Here is a 6801-nt window from a genome sequence, read left to right as displayed (position 1 = left end):
GTTCACACTGTGTCCATAATTTTGAAAATCTGACCCACTAATTCTTCCAGAGACTGGTGAAAACACTCACCCAAATAGGCTTTGATTCCCATAATTTTCATGCTTTTGCAAATAAATAAGGTAATAAGGATTCTCTTGGCTAAATCTCCTTGAAACTTTGCATCTGATTCTGGAAGACTCCAAGGAGTAGACCCCCCAAAAATGTGCATGTGGATCATGGATCCCCACCCGGGACCTTCCATAGCACTTGGTTTGGGAGTGACTGGGTCCCTATCTTTTCACAGTCACTGATTTATCTGAGCTTTCCCACATTTGTGTCTTTCCTTTGGCATCAAACCATGAATCAATAGGGCCACATCCCTGGTTCTTCAAAATACCTAGGATCATGTGGACAGGCCATTTCTAAGGATAGAAGTTTCTCTGCCACATTCACTGTTTTTCAATTCCTTTAGAAAACGCACACACACACACACATTTACACACTATACACTCTCCCCCCCCACACACACACACGGATGCTAAGTCTAGTCAGAACATGCTGTAATAGGCTTAGTTAAATGTCTCTAAAGCACCAGAGAAGTTCAGATGTCTCATGAATAGTAATTAGAAATATCCTTTCACTGAAATGGACAGTTTTGAAAGGATGTGCCCAAAGGTTTGGTGACTGAAGTTCTTCTGGGTAGCAGAGCCTGGTCCATCATCTCCCACAGTTTCTCAGAATTCACCAAGTCCATATCCCATGGGAGTGACAAAGCTTTCCCTTATATCAACACCTAGCACATTTTGGAAAGATCACGTGGTACACAGTGTGTGGGACTTCTGTTCTTTTCTTTCCTATAAAATGTCTGTGCAATGCAGAATCAACATTAGAAGGTGGGCTGGTTTGAATCTATTATGTACCCCAGAAAACCCATATTCTTTAATCCCCATTCAATATTTCTGAGTGGTATCTTTTTGATTTATTTGTTTCTATGGAGATGTGATCCAGTAAGTTGTGGGTGGGACATTTTGACTAGGTGGTTTCCATGGAGTTATTGCCACCCATTCAAGGTAGGATTGCTTACGGAGCCCTTTAAGAGGGAATCATTTTGAAAGAAGCTTTAGAGCCCACACAGCCAGAGACCTTTGGAAACGCAGAAAGAAAATGCCTTGTGGAAGCCACTTGAAAAAACTGGTAGAGAAAGCTAGCAGATGTCGCCATGGGGCTTCCCAGCTGAGAGAGGAGCCCTGAACATCATTGGCTCTTTCTCTGAACATAATGTATCTTTCTCTGGATGCCTTAGTTTGGATATTTCTATGGCCTTAGAACTGTAAACTTGCAATTCAAAAAGTTCCCTTAAAAAAAGCTGTCCCATTTCTGGTGCATTGCAATCCAGCAGCTTTAGCAAACTAAAACAGATGGTGACTAGTCTAGTCCAGAGCGACTAGAGAGAGGACCCTGGATGATAATGGGGATTAGTTTCAAAAAATTCAATTGTGAGACTAACACCAGCTACCTGGCTCATTAACACTCTTGGTCATAAACTATCTCCAGCGAGATAGAAAAGAAACAGTTACTTTTATTAGATCTCAGTTCTTTCACTATTTTCCAAAACATGGAAAATCAAAAGTTGTTTTCAATTATCTCTTTCAATTCTTTCCTTATTGGCTTCATAAATGTCCAAAATGTTTCCTTGCAGGGAGAGATGTGAAGTTCATCCAAGTATTAAACTGTTGTTTATTTTACAGACTGCCTCTTTGAGATGTTACTCTGGATCTGACAGGTGGGCTTCCAGGCCAGCAGCACAGAATCCTGTGAAAACCAAAGTGAGAATAAGGCCAATTTACCAGCAACCTGCAGAGCACTTGTACCCTCCATCTACCTTTCTCTGCTCTTTGCTCTCCTCTACTACTGATAGCACAATAGCTGTATCAAGACCAAGAGTTGAGAGTCTCACATAAGGTCTCTGTAAAGTCAAGTCAGGCTGAATCTCTTGGCTTCTTTGGGCAAGATTCCTTCAAGTTCAAATGCACAAGCTGCTTCCAAGAACTTCCAAGATATTATTCAGATAGGGAAACAAGAGTGATGCAAGAGGATATCTGTAATGGCTACACGTATTTTCTTTTTTTGAACAAATACTATGGACTTGAGTACTCCTTGTTGGGGAAGGAGTTCTCAGCTTAAATTCCTATTTACTTGAATTAAATTATCTTGAATGTTCACACTCAAAATTGAGAAGATAAAGCTATTTTTGATGACTTCTTCAAATATGGGTGGCACATTTATATTGAAAAAAGTTCCAAGAAAATAACTGACCTATTAGATAAAACTGACTGAACACCAAGTACGAACTTGATAGCACAGCCAACAATGCTTTTTCCATGGTTCATTCAACTATGATCAAATTGTAGACCAAATTTTCACTGTCATACATAGTTTTTTGTTGTTACTGTTAAAGGCTGTATGTTATTTTTGTTTTGCAGGAATGGACTTTCATAGCTTGAAATGCAGTAAAAAATTTTCTTTTCTGAAGCCTCAGAAACATGTGAAGTTTTAAAGCATGAGCTTTATGGCATTGGCGGACTATGAGAGACCAAAAATATGAGGCATTGGTAGTCATCAGAATGATCAAGATCTATAAAATAGGCAGTAGAATATGTCTTTCCAGTGATATATGGGTTGAAATATTTGTTTCTTTTCTCTAGAATCAAGTTTTGTTGTTAAATTCCCGGTGAAAAAGAAGGTTTAAAAATAGTGAGCAATGTTTGACAAAGAGAGTATTGCATCAGAATTTGAGCTCTCTCCTAAGATCCCTTCATGTTTGTTTTTTCTTCTTTTGTCTCACCTGAGATTATTTGCTTCTCTGAGGATTTGTCTGTTAACTGAGTTAGCTGACCATTTTCTGTTTTTCCAGTCTATTTTTAAATTTTTGTCAGAAGTTTCCAAGAGAAGCTAAATATTATTTATTATAATAATAGTGAGCTTAGAATGTCTACCAGAAAGCTCATCAAACTTCAAATTAACATTTAGAATGCTACTAAATATCAGTGAAGCTAGTAGATACATGAGTAGATTTCTGATAACCATACAAAGTACTATCACAAGAGTTCTGGAAATATCTTCTTCAAGTAAATCTGTCATATTTCAAATGTTTGTATTATCTGTTATTTTACAAAAATTTTAATTTGTAGATGATTGGTGGACATATGTTTGGCATAGTCCCTATCCCATGAATGTCTTTAAAACTACTTGAAATTTCAAATAGCTCCACTTTCACAGGTGGATGATAAACCCTGAGAGGATTGGATAAAATGACGAAGTGTGGTGGGCAGAAGTCAACTGTCCAGGTCTAGTTTGAGCCACATCTTAGAATTCTAAGAGCTTTATGACTGATCAGGCGGTGGTAAGTGCAGCCCCAGTTCCCTGTGCATGAAGCAGCAAGATTTCTGGTTAATTTTAAAGGCTCCTGACCCCAGGAGAATAGAGGGTACCCAGTAATTACTTTTCAGATGCATGAAGTACCAGTGAACACATAGCTATCATGTTGGAATCACAGGGGTGCTCCATTTTTATCATTCTGTAAAGTTACATGTTAAGTTCTCAAGAATTCCACAATATTCTTTAGATAAGGAAAAATGGGAGATCCATGTAATATGAACTAGACTTCATATTCTCCCTTCTCATACTCTGGGGTTCTAAACATGAGGGGCCCTTGACGGGTTTCAGTCCCTGACTTTAATCTGATTTTTGAAAAATTGATGGATTCTGGATCTTGGTTTAATCAGAGGACCAATGGGTAAAACCAAACTGGTTGGAAGGAACTTGAATTAGGAAGGAAAATGGCATGGGTAGAGCAGGAAGGTCATTAAAACACTCCCTAAGAATTCTAAGGAATATCATCAAATTAATAAGAAAATCAATATTTACTTTTTTTAGCTAAGGAGCATTTCCTTCACTCATGCATGTAATATGAGAGGTGGATGCTATAGACAAGAGCCCTTGGTGTCACTGTGTGGACACAAAAAGAATGCAGCTACTTGTGCTGGGCTTTCTGCACATTAACCTATTCAAACTTTAAACAATGTGGAATCTTTATACCCATTTTAAAGATGAAGAAAATAAGATTCAAAGAAGATAAGTCCTTGCCCGAGGCAAGACAGCTAATAAGAAACTCTTGTAGGTCATCTGCCAAGCTTTGTGCTCTGAACTACATGCACTATCTCTGATGAAGACCTCGATTGAATGAGCACTTATGTGTAGAGCACTTTCAAGGCACTTTATATGAATGATCTCATTTGAATCTTGCTACAGTCCTGGAAGTGAGGCATTTTCTCCCCGACTCACAGATGAGGAAGTGGTGACTCTGAGGTTGTGAAATGCTTGCCATGGTTTATCCAAGCAGAAAGTATCAGAACTGGTCCATGAGCACAAGTGGGTTGGGTCCAAAGCTGATGTCCTTTCCAGCCCTCTTCCTGGGGAGCAGAAGGAGATTGGCCATATATATAGGAAACATTTGAGTTAAACACTAGTGTTTTAATTGTCCATTGAGGAAAAAATAAACAATCTACACCCCCTTGCACAAGAAATATAAAGCATCACTTTATAAGATTCAAAGAACCTTTACTATACTTGAAAAGGATTTGAAGGTACATTTGAAAATACTTTAAAAGTTGTCAGGTGACTATGCCTGAAGTGACACACTGCTCCTCAATACTACTGTCAATATCTCAATACCTCAGTACCTCAGTTCTCAATACTTTAATACTTAACACTCAATATTCAATACTTCCATACCCAATATGCAACCAGTATCGGGCAGGTCTTGATTTCTTGTTTTTGTGTGTATAATCTACATACCCAAAGTAAGATGCTATTATTTCAGAAGTGAAGCATAATTAACAACTGCAGCATCATACTCTGTCTCCACAGCCACCACGAGCTTTGCTAACAGCCTCAGGGGCCACCTTATTTGCAGATCTGGCTGTCACTGCCAATCAAGCCCTTATCCTGATGTCTTCTACTGAGTTGTCCTGCCCAGTTGGTTGATGTGGTCAGTTATGCTGATGTGCAGAGGGGTGGGAGAGAGGGATGTATGACAGTGGCATCGTGGGATTGCTGTTGGTACTGCTGGTGGTAGGTACAGATGTGCAGGATGAGGGGGCAGCCGAGGATGGAGCTCCATGACCACCATGTGGGACATGCTGAACTTTTGGGAAGCAAGGACCACAGTCATATGAATTACTCCTCCTCTTCCTTTTCCTCCCTTCCCTTTCCTCTTCTCTTTTTCCGTCTTTCTCTTACTGAGTCAACCCTAAATGCATTAGCAGGGGCAGAACAAGGTAGCTCCCTCTGAGGAGGGAGCTGGTAAGGAGAGCATCTGCCCATGTGTAAGGGGGCATCAGGGCAGGGCATCACAGTGGGAGATGGCGATGCCTGCTTAGCATCCCTGTGGACCCTGGAGTGGCAGAGCTAACCCCTGCCAGCCTCAGGGCAAAGCCTCTAGGGCTGGGGAGAGGGGAATAAGAGTTTATCCATCTGTCCCCTGCCCCCAGGCTCAGGAGTGTCTGCACCTGAATCTCCAGCCCTTCCTCAATGATGATGAGAGTTGCCTTCATGTCCCTTGCTTGACACCCCCCTGCTCCCCTTCCAGTAGGGCTCCGTCCTGCCAGCACCAGCCCAGGCTCTCAAGCAAGGTGTTTTAGGGCCACTCATCACTATTCACCCAGCAACTAGATGCTGGAACCCGAGGGCTCTACTGAGCCCTGCCCAAACCTTGCTATGATCTGGGGGTGGGGAGAAACCCCAGAGGACAGCAGATACTTGGGTGGGGGTGATGCCATAAAGCCTCACCTGTGACACATGGGGAGTCCAAATGTCCCCTATCTGTCCCCAGACTCGAGCTTTGCCCTCTGCATTATGCTTCTTTTCCTGCCCCTGGACACTGCATCCTGGGCCCCCAAGTGAGGGATCTGCTCCGCCAGCTGGGTGGATGGGGTACACAAGGCCACCTGCTCTCTGGTCCACATCAGCCACCACCAACAACTAACTCCACAATGCACTCACCTTCCATATGGACAACATGGTTCCTAATGGAGACGCCCCACATGCTCAGCACCCAGGACTGGATAACCCAGGTGGACCCTGCTAGAACATCCCATAAGAATCACCCACTCCTGGACAACTTCCTTCAACTTTTCAATCCTGGCTTATTTGGTTGGTGGATTAAGGGTGTGACAGAGCTTAATACATCATTTGCCTTTCCTGATTCTTCTCATGAAGCCTCTGGAGAGCTCCCAACCTGAACAGCTAGATAAAGCACCCAGAGGGCATCCCCAACACCCCTGGAACTGTTTACTGTAACACTGAAGCTGTACTTAAGAGAAGCAAGCGCTGATTTCACACACGCTGCCAGTTCTCTATACTTAGCTGCTGGGACTCCCCAGGGACAGTGTCACATACTAACACAAATATTTTCTGTAGCATTGATAGCAATATTTCATTATAAAATACAGAAGATGGATGATGCTCTCCATATGCAGATGCTTTATCATCAGTCCAATGAATCATTCCTGCAGGTGCCAAGGGAAGGCGGGAGGCAGCTGACATCTTTATGATGATTATATACTCTTTGTGTGTCATGAAACTAAAAATAGCTCTCTAAGTTGAGAAATTTCAATGGGAGAACATTATTCTGCATAAGAGAAAAATATTGCCTATTATATCTCTTTTGAATCTGCTTAGTGTGGCTCTTTCCTCTGAAGATTTTTTGTCTGTTATTGGTCAATAAAGCTAGAATGGAAACCACCCAATTGGTGGATTTT

General features: G+C 41.7%; 1 long non-coding RNA gene across 1 annotated transcript; it reads right to left on the bottom strand.

The window, feature by feature from the left end:
- Positions 1–1657: 1657 nt before the first annotated feature.
- LOC143646110 (uncharacterized) lies at positions 1658–6100 on the bottom strand. Its single transcript, XR_013157293.1, has 3 exons — positions 6044–6100; positions 4325–4452; positions 1658–1792 (listed from the first exon to the last, which is right to left on the bottom strand). It is a non-coding gene; the product is annotated as an uncharacterized LOC143646110 (long non-coding RNA).
- Positions 6101–6801: the final 701 nt, after the last annotated feature.

Source organism: Tamandua tetradactyla, chromosome 9 (assembly GCF_023851605.1).
Source record: "Tamandua tetradactyla isolate mTamTet1 chromosome 9, mTamTet1.pri, whole genome shotgun sequence".
NCBI classification, from domain to species: domain Eukaryota; kingdom Metazoa; phylum Chordata; class Mammalia; order Pilosa; family Myrmecophagidae; genus Tamandua; species Tamandua tetradactyla.
The sequence above is the reverse complement of the archived record's forward strand: the minus strand, read 5'-3'. Positions and strand labels throughout refer to the sequence as shown.